Source organism: Marmota marmota, unplaced genomic scaffold (assembly GCF_001458135.2).
Source record: "Marmota marmota marmota unplaced genomic scaffold, marMar, whole genome shotgun sequence".
Lineage (NCBI taxonomy): Eukaryota > Metazoa > Chordata > Mammalia > Rodentia > Sciuridae > Marmota > Marmota marmota.
In genome coordinates, this window is record NW_026005359.1 from 72,919 (window position 1) to 85,465 (window position 12,547).

General features: G+C 33.0%; 1 long non-coding RNA gene across 1 annotated transcript in view; it reads left to right on the plus strand.

Moving 5' to 3' along the window:
* The first annotated feature begins 3,066 nt into the window (after nucleotides 1–3,066).
* LOC125614638 overlaps nucleotides 3,067–12,547 on the plus strand; it is a 26,338-nt gene continuing 16,857 nt past the window's right edge. Inside the window, exons 1-2 of the long non-coding RNA XR_007345209.1 lie at nucleotides 3,067–3,092; nucleotides 8,312–8,317. This is a non-coding gene — a long non-coding RNA (uncharacterized LOC125614638). The remainder of the gene's footprint in view (nucleotides 3,093–8,311; nucleotides 8,318–12,547) is intronic.

Consider the following 12,547-nt stretch of genomic DNA (forward strand, 5'->3'; position numbering starts at 1 on the left):
ACTCCCTTCTGTGAAATTTGGTTTTCTTAGTTTCAAATAATAAAACATATCCCCCATTAGGTTTAAAAGAAAATAATAGTTAAGGCAGAAGTTACCCGAAATAACTAAAAGCAAAGAGAACATGTTAGTGTCTAGAAAGAAAGCAATAGTTTCTCAAAGAACACCAATAATTTACATCACAAAGAAACTGATACTGAGAAAAGAATTCCAATGCCATAGCCCGGCTGGCTGGGCAAAATAACGGGGTGGGGGGGGTGACGAAGAACTTGTGTAGATTGATACAGCAGGAGTGGAAGCCGTTTATTACAGGACAGGAGCAGTATTTATACATTCCACACAGCTTATCTAATTAGCATAAACTAGATACATCAGACAACCAATAAGGAATCTCCACACTTAATGGCTCGCTTTTGTTACTTCTCAAACCACTCCCTCTGGCATTTTGCCAGGCACCATCCAGACTTGTTTACGAACTCCAACATTCCCCTGGCAAAATGCCAGGTGTTATTTTGACTTGTTTACAGACTCTAACATTCCAAATACACTTATATATCATTCAGAAATTAAAAACTACTTGATCAACCTGTTTCTGACACTCAGAAAAGAGAGTGATGTTTCAATCATGTTTTATAGCAACATTGTTAAATGTACTCTTAATTACTAATTAATGTTGATCACATTATCAAGATGGAAATTTGAATACATAGATTTAATTTGTAGTATTTGTGAATTTTTAATATAGCTAAAAAAAGAAGTAGACACTTATTGGAATGAAATAACCAAAAATTATCTCTTACAACTGTGGATAATTTAAATACAGGATGTTCACAGTGTGAGTGATTGTGAATATACAAATACTAAAGAGATGAAATAGCCATATTACCTATAAAAGCTCCAAGAGAAAATTATTCCTTGCATTTTCTCAAATCTCGTGGCTTCTAGTATTCCTCAGCTTGTGACCAAAATGCTTCCTTCTGAGTTGATAGAGCACTAAAAAAAAAAAAAAAAAACAGAAGTCAGATAAGTCCTCTCACAGGGAAGATGGTAGTAACACAACAAGGAAATACCTTCAAACACCACAGGGTATGGAGACCATATTATATGATATGGAAGACCTTCCAGTAGACTGGCTCTTCCAAACAATATTTGCAAAGATAGAGAAAAGTCAGTTCATTTCACAAAATGAGTGAAGTTGGCCTATGCCTCTGAAAACAGAGTAAGTTGTAAAAGAGTCATAAAAGTGAGTTCAGGACTGGGTATTACAAGACATAGCTGACAAAATACTGAAAACACCACATAAGCTCATTTGAGATCATCAAATTCAGATGAAGAGCAGAGGACAGAGGCATATTAAAAGGAATTTAACAGTATCTATTTATATTAAATTTCTATTAATATTTCCCCCAATTATAGAGTTCTGAATCACCTCAGTTTCTACTTTCTTCATCTGTTGGGTGTTATCATTACTTTGTACATAAAACTCATGTGGCACACTGAATTTACCCCTCTTTTGTGAACTTATCATTTATATTTTTCTCTGTATAACTGTATATGTATGTGTATAGTTTTATCCCACATTTCCAAGATTCTGCAATAAAAATTTCTGTGATACCACCTCTCTGAAATGCATTTTTGTCATTTCAGATAAGTACAATTAATTTTTCCATTCCATGTAGTTGGGAAAGATGGGACAATTGCAATGTCTTTCTGATTTGACAAATTATCCACTAAAACTAAAGATCAACCTCAGTGCCTCCAGAGGAATTAATTCTCATTCTTTTTTTTAAAATTTTTGTTTTATTTTTTTTATGCAAGCAGCAATAATTTTACTTAAAAGGATAGTAAAAGATTCTGAGTGATAGATGGTTCTTTAGAGGTTCCCAAATTCCTACAGTGTGGTTTTGACAATACCTTACTACTAAAGCATCTTGTTTGCATTCCACCTTGGATGGAACTATGCTTCCACTGAAAGTGATTCATTAGTTATGAGTATTGTTTTTTTTTTCCTGCCCTCAATACTCTTGAAAATGTGATGATTGGATGATAGGTTTAGAATAACAATTTTCAACACAGTTATCATAGACCCATTTGATAACAGAAGACACACATATTCTAAAAACAAGAAAAAAGACCATTGACCAAGTCCTAAAGAGGTAAAAAAAAATCTCTGGATATAAAATAGTAGTCATTTATTAAATTGTTTTAAAAACTTTTTAATTGATAATGTATTTCTGCTTTAGAAAAGAGTGATGTTAGTGCAATTTCAATTTTTAGAGTTGAGACTGATTATTTTAAAGAGAGTATCAAAATCTGTGTGCAGTGGTGCATGCCTGTAATTCTGGAGTCTTCTGAGCTTGTGGGTGTAAGATGACTATTTCAAAGCCAGCCATCCTCAGCAACTTAATGAGGCTCTAAGAAACACAGCAAAATCTTTTTTCTATATAAAATATGTGATAAAAAGCTCAGGGTGGGTCAACCCAAATTTAATCATGGGTTCAATCTGTAATATGAGAGAGAGAGAGAGAGAGAGAGAGATTGAGAGAAAGAGAGAGAGAGAGACAGAAGAAGAAGAAAAAAATAAGCAGTGATATTTTCAAGGTCAAAGATTTAAACAATTTAAAAACAATAGTGGGTTTGTTGATGAAAACTCTTTAAGGTTTATTAACTTCTGCTCTGGGAAGTTAGTCTGCTCTCAAACATATAAAGTGGAGTTTTTGACAAAGAAAAGTTTTGACATAGATTTTAGTCGACTAAGAGGTCCACTTTAGTGGGTGATTGGGGTTATGCCAAGGTGATAGATCCTTGAGCTGTTATGAATAATGTGTTTTTATAAAGTATTCATTAAACAAGATTAAGACCTAAAATAAATCAGGTTTGGCAAAAGGTAAAACATTCAAACAATAAGTAACTATATAAGTAAATACATAAACCAATATTAGAGAAGTTAACATTCAGGATATTTATACGATCATATAATCACTAGAAATGTAAAAACAAAGACAACTAAAGGAAAAATGAATGAATAAAGAAGTAAATAAATAATGAAATGAATTAATAACTAAAATGTACAAAAACATAATGTGACTGGAATTGTCAAAGGCAGCTTGTAGCCTTGAAAAAGTGTAAAGGTATTTGGAAATGTTGTTGTTGTTGTTATTGTTATTATTATTATTATTATTATTATTATTATTACTACTTATTTAGGCACACCTTACCAACTATCAATTCACTTCCAGATAGAAAGAGTTAAACAGAGAATCCATTCACCTGGCTCTTTCACCTAGGACCTGTGCAACAATTACCTTGTTCTTTTTTTTCAAATTTTGTTTCTGCATCCAAGAACACTAACTATCCATGCTTATGCTGCCATTGTGGACTTATTGCATCTGAAGCCTTCTATTGCTCAAGTTTTTTCTTTATTGCTCTTTTCTTCCAAACCCCATTATATTTCACCTATTTTTCTTTAAATATTTATTTTTCAGTTTTAGTTGGACACAATACTATCATTTTTTAATTTATTTTTATGTGTTCTGAGGATTGAACCCAAGGCCTTGCATGTGCTAGGCCAGCACTCTACAGCTGAGTCAAAACCCCAGCCCCTCCACCAATCATTTTTTGTTGTTGTTATTTAATAATGGCACCTATATACTCAGCATCCACCAGTCTTATATCCTGCTCAATCCATTTCCTGCCTTGTTCATAGATAATTTTAAGATCCCCTCAATTCAGACATCAATAATCCAGAATGGTCAGAATTGGTGGTAAAATATGCAGAATATTAGAGTTAGATTACACAACAATGAAATTGTAAATAGTGGAATGCATATAAAGCTAAGGATAAAAGAACACCTACAGAATTCACTAGTTTAAATAAAGGATTTAAAATTCATGAATATCAACAATTTTTAAAAGATAATTTCATAAAAAGGAGAGTAAAATATACAACATACTAAGCAAAAGAGAAAAGTTTAAAAACCCATAAAATGTATATATGCAGAGTGTCATGTGTGCATGCTTACAAAAACAAATTAAATTAAAAGAGATATGATTAATTTGAGATGTAGTAATAATATATTAATTGTATATAATGTTAATATATATGTAACTGTACAAAATATGCCTCATTTATTGATGGTATACATTGAAAGAAATGCACTCTAAACTTTTAAAATTTGTTTTATTTTTAATTTTGAAATACCATAGTGAATACTGACATCTAGATTTTTGTATTATGAGATGCTTAGGCTACATATTATATTTTATTGAAGTTCATCACTGAATAACAGATAATTTTACCACACATTGTTGTATACTATGAAGTTATGAAAATAAGTGTAATTTTTATAATAATATAAATAAGTAGGCCTGTGTAAGTAACACAGAACCTTTATTAAAAAAATAAAAATAAATAAATAAAATAAAACCTTGAAATTTAGAGAAAGTTTGAAGTGCCTTATAGAAATAGACATATGACATTATTTCCAAAGAAAACTGTTAATATGAGGGAACTTTTTTTTTGGAAAACTATATTATATGTTTTGTTAATACCAAAAAAATCATTTTTAGAAGTGATATATACTTCAATATAAAAATAAAATATACAGTGAATGTTATTGCATTTATAATTCCAATGATTGGGAGGCAGAGGCTGAAGAACTGAAACTTCAAAGGAAGCCTCAGCAACTTAGGCCCATGACCACCATGAGGAAGTTCCTGTCTCAACATAAAATAATAAATGGTTGTGGCTTAAGGGTATACCACCCCTAGTTTCAATACCGAATATATATCTGTCATAATTTAATATAATAAGGGATTTACACTAGGTATGGGGGCACATGCCTACAATGCCAAAACTCTGAAAGCTGAGGCAGGAGGATCTTGAGTTCAATGGAATCCTCACCAAAATGAGTCACCAAGAAACTCAGTGAGACCCTGTCTCTAAATAATATATAAAATAGAAGCTGGAGTTGTAGCTCAGTGGTAGAGCGCTCACCTAGCATGCGTGAGGCACTAGGTTCAATCCTCAGCACCACATAAATGTAAAATAAAGATATTGTGTCCACCTAAAACTTAGAAATAAATAATAATAATAATAATAATAATAATAATAATAATAATAATAATAATACATAAAATAATATTGGGGATGTGATTCATTTGTAAGGTGCCTCTGTATTCAATCCCCAGCATGAATAAAAGGGATTTATGTTGAAAATGTCATAGTACATGCCTTTAATGCCATTTATGTGGGAGACTAAGAAAAATAGATTAAAATTTCAAGAACAGCCTGGGACACTTCTGACAACTTGTATCTATAAAGACTTAAAAAAAAAATGGATGGGGATGTTGATCAAGAAATGGAAGCTTTGCTTTAAATCTAAAGAACCACAGAAAAGGGCAGTTATTTATTTTCAAAAAGTTACACAAATATGTTAAAAATTTATAAATTGGACAATATTAAAATAAAGATTTTGTTCATTAAATGGTACAAAGATAGGCTGGAGTTGTGGTTCAGTGGTAAATCATTCACCTGGCAAATGTGATGCCCTTGGTTTCATCCTCAGCACCCCATATCAATAAGTAAATAACATAAGGGTATTGTGTACAGCCACAACTAAATAACAAAATATTAATTTTAAAAAAGTAAAAAGAGAAGTGACAAAGTGGGAGAACTAATGACCTCACATAAAATTAAGCATGTTTAATAAAAAAGGATATGACACTTTTGTAAGAGAAATGTTCAAATATTAAAGCCTCTCAACATCTTAACAAATTAAAAAAATACAAACTAACATCAGATACAAAAAATTTACACAGTATTGATGAGGAAAAAAAACAAATACTATTGAATTAGAGAAGAAATGTAAATTGCTATTATATTCTTGTGTAAAGTGTTTATTTAATATATATGATACTTCTCAACCAGTAGCATAGCCGATAAAAATCACTGTGCTTCTAATCCCTGACAATATATAGTTACATGATAGCATAAGACTACAGCTATGTTAATCCATGAAGTTGAAACCAGGTAAATAGGTGAAAAGAGAAGATACATTCAAAAGGAAATAAATATGAAAGTTTGAAAAAATGTTTTCTTGGGATGAAACACATTTTTAGTTTTATTCAAGTGGTACCCCCTTTCTCTACAGAAAAGTCATAACTGGGCTTCTCCAGAAATCTTAACCATGGCTGATTTTAGGGCTGTCAGCAAAAGAGTCTCTACAAAAGAGTTTAATGTAGATAAACCTCCAATTTTCATGCTGTCCTGTTTTACTTGGCCATTAGCCAGGAAGAAATAAGCACTCCAGGTGTTGGAAATCCCCTTACTATTTTGTCACAAACAAATATCAAGTATAGGAGTTTGTAAAAATGTGTAAACAAGGCCTCTGGCCTTGAGCTGGGGCTTCAACAGATGTCTACATTTCTAAGATAAGTAACCAATTGAGCTCCAGGGTAACCCCTGGCAGGAAGAGGAAAGAAAGAGGAGAAGAAACTTTCTTTTTCTCAGGTGCAGTTCTTGAGGGGTTAACTTGCCTAGAACAGTAAAACAACAACAAAAACAAAACAAAACCAAACAAACAAACAAAAAAAAAACTGCTTTCTTGTGAACTTCTGCAGACTGTGAACTTCTGAGACCGTCTCCTTACATGCTGAGTATAAAACTCTGAAACTACCTTAACTTGGGGTTCAGAAGATTGATTGATTACAGTAAAAGCTATGCCTTCTGACCCTGGTTGTACCCAAATAGAACTGTTTCCTGCCAAGTCTTGTCTGTCCCTACAACATCATTATATTCCGTTTAATTAAAAGAACAAAATATTACACAAGCATTACATACAAGTGATATCTGTGAAACACATCACATGTACAGAGGCTTTCAAGGAAAATATGTGCAACTTATCACAAAACAAAAATTTGCAGAGGACATAAAATGCATTATACACAGCATATGTGTAAATAAAACTCATTATTACTAATAAAACTATTTATCTTAGTTTAGTGTACAATATTCCCCAGTTAAAATTTTAGTATGCTTAAATTATTTTACTAAAATTTACCTGGGAAAATATATGTAAAATAGCTCCTAACATAGAATTTTGAGAGCCAAATACAGTTGCTGTTTTTATGTGTTTATTATCAAACTATATGGAAATAATACAAACACATGAATCATGAATTAATTAAATCTATAGCCATCTAAATGTCATTTTTTGGCACCGATAAGAGCAATAGAAAGGCCTAAATGAAACCATCCATATGAAAAATAATATTAGATGTGAATTGTGAAATTATCCAATCTGAGGTTGGAATTTGAGACTAGTAGCACAGTTCACTAGTACAGTGTGTGTTCTTGTCTTACAAAGTTTGAAGAATAAAATCTATGAACACTCAGCAAAGGTAAGAGGAAAAAGAATAGGATTTATTTTAGCAAGAAATAATAGAACTCCAATGATGTGGGAGAGGGTGTGATAGCAGAAAAACCCATTTTGTTGTGCCAGCTTCACAGTTTACATATGTTTTTTGGCAGAACATGGGGCAAAATTTATTTAAAATAGATATTAAAAAAGGCAACACATAATTTTATTATTGATTAATGTATTCCCTTTAATTTATATCATGAGTATCATAAACAAAACACTTAACATTCCTTATGTTTCCAGATTCCATGTGGTTCTCCTCTGCCACAGCATCCCCCAGTGTGACCGTATCAGGTTCAGGAACACCTTCACCACACCATCTATAATACACCGTATGACTTCATATGACTTCTGTGTAACTTGTGATTGAATCTTGGCATATAGACTATAGTAATGGAACAGTTATGTATCATTGGATATTAAGTCATTCTATAACTTATTGGCCCACTCAAACCCTGAGCCAAATCCCCTCTGTGGGACTTGTGATTGAATTTTGGCATATAGACTATAGTATGTATCACTGGATATCAAGTCATTCTATAACTTATTGGCCCGCTTGAACCCTGAGCCAAATCCCCAGTGCTATTTTATATTTTATTTGAAGAAAGAGTCTCACTGAGTTACTTAGCACCTGATGTTTTCTGAAGCTGGAATTGAACTCATGATCCTCCTGCTTCAGCCTCCCAAAATCCTGGGATTGATTTCAGCAGTGCACCACTGCACTCAGTTCTATTCACATATTTAATGCCAGAATTCCCTCTCTGCATTGTCAACTATTTTTTTTCTATTCTACATTCCAAATGAATGCAGTATTTCTAATTTTTTGAAAAGAACTGGATTGCAGTTTAAAGATTTTGCTTTCTCTTTGTGAGCATTGTTACATGAGAGAAAAGCAGACAGTAACTTGAAAGTTTGAAAAATAAAAAAATAATGTGTGTCTTCTCCCTCTGTCTTCCCAGGCACAGACACCTTATAATAATGTCTGATTTAAAATTTTTCTTTTAAGACTTTCCTGTTTGATGCATCCTCATTCTATCCTCCCATATTGTCCTACTTGGGGGTTTCATAACTGCCTGCCAAAAGGTGTGAAGAGACACCATATCTAAAGTCTGTTGAAGTTTCTAGTGAATATCATTCTTTTGGTTTTTTCCTTCTAGAGCACAGTATAAAATATGAAGTGAAGGCACTCAAGGGAGTCTCTGAGTGCCCTTCAGATGTCAAGGATCTTTTAGTGATACAGGGCTTGGACCCTCTGGGAAACTGAGGTACTGGGAAGACCATGCCCCTTAAAATGCATATTTTTTTTCAATCAAGACATAAAGTTCCCAAAATTATCTATCAGAGTTGCAGGCAATGAGTTCATTAGAAGTGATGTGAAAAAGGTAAAAGGTGACACTCTAAAGAGAGAGAGTTTTCTCTCTGGAAAGAGAACATGTCTCTCTTGCATGGCTCTCTTGCATTCCAGTTTTCTTGGAGATCTAAATAGAGATTCCAAAGGGTCCTGCCCAGGTAAAGTTCTTGACTTTGTACTGACAGTTAGGATAATATCAAACACTCAAGTATCCACTACCATGACAACTTTAGGTTAAATATACTCATGCTCACCATTTCTAAATGAACTCATAAGCATAAATTCTTGCAGATTTTGTGGTTAGTAGGAATTACCCTTGTTCCTCTGATTTTCAGAATCTGGTCTTTAACACAGTAACAAAATTCTCCTGTTCAGGGTAACTTAGGTTACTCTTATGAACATTATTTTGAAACTGCATTTCTCCTGCAGATAAGAGTTTGTTAAGGAATGTGACATATCCTGTCCAGCTAAGTCAGAAAGGATGCAAGTAAATTGCTTCTAGAAAAATAAAGCCTTGGGTTAATATGTTGGTCCTATTCATTTATTTATTTATTTTTTTGTTTGTTTGTTTATGGTACTGTGTGTCGAAACCAGAGATAGTCTACCACTGAGCTACATCACCAGCCCTATTTTTATATTTATATGCAGTGCTGGGAATCACTCAGCATCTAACATAGGCTCAGGAAGCACACAACTATTGAAGTACAACCAGAGTGCCTAAGATATATTTTTTGTGCTAGGGATTGAGTTGAGTGGCAGTCAACCACTGAGTCACATCCCCAGCAGTATTTTGTATTTTAGTCAGAGACAGGGTATCACTGAATTTTTTAGCACCTCACTTTTGCTGAGGCTGTCTTTCAACTTGTGATCCTCTTGTCTCACCCTCCAAGCCCTGGGATTAAAGGCATGTACCATTACACCTGACAAGTTATGTTTTTAATCTGATATGAACTGTTACATTTAGTGGTCAATAAATTATATAAAGTATAACTTGATATTCTATACCAAAACACCAATTAATACTTTAGTGTCTAAAAACAGAAGGGACAAACATCATGGAATAAATAAATTAGAGGTAACACAAGTAGTGAATAATTTAAGAAGAAAATACACCAGACATGGTGGTGAGTATCTATAATTTTAGTAAGTAGTGATAGTGAGGCCAGCCAAATAAGTACAAGACCCTGGTCATGATGATGCATGCCTGTAACTCCAGAAGCTCAGGAGGCTAAGGCAGAAAGTTCTCAAGTTTAAAGGCACACTCAGCAAATTAGCAATCCCTAAGAATCTTACTGAGACCCTGTCTCAGATGTAATAATAAGAAATATTAGGGCTGGGGATGTGGCTCAAGCGGTAGTGTGCATGCCTCGCATGCGTGCAGCCCGGGTTCGATCCTCAGCACCACATACAAACAAAGATGTTGTGTCCACCAAAAACTAAAAAATAAAAAATATTAAAATTCTCTCTGTCTCTCTCTTTCTTTCTCTCCCTCCTCTCTATAAAAAAAGGAATATTAACCTGGGCCTGGTGGTGCATGCCTGTAATCCCTGTTACTCTAGAGATTAAAGAAAGAGAAGATTCCATGTTCAAAGGAAGCCTTGGCAATTTAGAAAACTGTAAAAAAAAATGTAAGTCCCTGTCTCAAAATGGAACATAAAAAGACTTAAGGATGTGGCTTAGTGGTTATGCAACCCTGGTTTAAGTGCCTGGAATAACAACAACAACAAAAACAACAACCAAACTAACAAAAAATGGACTCAGGATATGACTTTGTGGTTAAGTGCCCTAGGATTTAATTTCTGGTACAATAAAATAAAATAAACAAAAAAGTACATGACCAATTGGTCATCTTGGCCAGATATGAAATTGCTCAGGGATACAGCACTCCTAGGTTTGATCCCCAGTAAAGAGGTGAACAAGAAAAATAAAATAAACTCATATCATAGTGGAGATAAAGACATACAACCATGGAGATATTTTAGAGAAAGTATCTAGTATAGGAATAGATACTACAGTAATTTCCAAAACAGAACTTAAAAAATAAATTAATCATTATATGAGTAAGTTGGTAGATATACAGAATTTACACAAAAGAGTTTGCTCCTATACATCTAACAAGAAAGAAAAAAAAAGCTGGATTAACTGAAAATAAATTATTATTTTTTCCTCAGCCCATACAGAGTGAATTATGAGCTGTGATTCTAATGACTCATTGTAGTGACACATTAACTACTAAGAAGAATTAAACTGAAACAACTCAGAATTGCCTAAAAAAAGTCATTATAGGCTTTTCAGATGTGATGATGACCTGGTCTGCTTGTCATAAAGTGACAAATTTGAGTGCAAACACTGAAAAGTATTTCTTAATATATAATCCCAACTACATTTGGATCATATAAAAATGGGGAAAATGAGCTCATTCATTTTTAGTTACAACATAGCTACAAAAATTTTAAATGTTGTAAAACACCGTCAACAATATTAAACTAACCTAATGATATATCATATATTTAATTATTAATTAATACTGAAAAATCATAGAGAAACATACCATAAAACTTTTGCTACCACATCAATATGTACTTACTCTGTGGCTATATATCTTATCTAAATGCAATTTAGTTGCATGTGCAAGTTTTCCATAATATAATATTAAAAGATTTAAGATCTAGCTTGACATAGTGGCACATGCCTGCAATGTCAGCAGCTGGGGGTGGTGAGGGAGGAAGATCAAAAGTTCAAAGCCAGCCTCAGCAAAAGCAAGTGCTAAGAAAATTTGTGAGGCCCTGTATCTAAATAAAATACAAAGAAAAAAGCTGGGAATGTGACTGAGTGTTTAAGTGCCCTCAAGTTCAATCTCCAGTACCCCCCAGAAAAAAAAAATGTATATACATAAATAAATAAATAAAATACAAAATAGGGCTGGGGATGTGACACATTGGTCAAGTACCCCCTGAGTAAGAATACCAATTTTAACCTTAAAAGCAGTTGGAGTAGCATGAATTATTATTTTTTTACAGTGAAAATTCTATTTTTTTTTTAGATTTTTCCTCTCATTGTGCCATGTATAGTTAAAGAAAATGGCAATTAAAAGTGTAATTTCAATTTCTTTCAACACTGCTATGACACAAGTACTCATAAACTTGTTTGATCCTGGCTAAACCTAAAAGCCTAGTTATTGATGTAGAAGACAATCTCTTATGTGGGAACCAAGCACTGTGTGTGTGTGTGTGTGTGTGTGTGTGTGTTTAATGTATTTTGCTTCTTGAGCCTTGAAACTCAGGTTTAGAGAAGTTTTTTTTTTTTTTTTTTTTTTTTTTATAAATCTAAAAGCACTAACTCTGTTTACTTGTAAGAACAGTTATATAGTTGATGGCTAAGTTTTACAAGAAAAATAAAGTGTCACATTTCTGTGGTTCTTCTGAGAATTGAGTAACATAAAATGCAGTCCCTTAGTGAATATTCAGCCAGGGGCTGTGTGTAAAACTAAATATTAAAGTACTTGTCTAACATGAATGAGGCCCTAGTTTCAATTCTTGGAATCATAAAAAAACCATAAGAAAACATACAAAAAAAGCTTAGATTTTTCACATGGTCTCCATCACAGTCCCAAATCCTTTGTTGACTTTCACTTCTTTTTTTTTTTCTCCTTACTCAGTTTCTCACCAATAAGCATTGGTGCTTATTTTAAAAATATCCTCATGAAACAAATGTTTACCTCATGGCAAGTATGATGATGACAAAACCAAACTTAGAATGCAAAAAAAAAAAAAAAAAA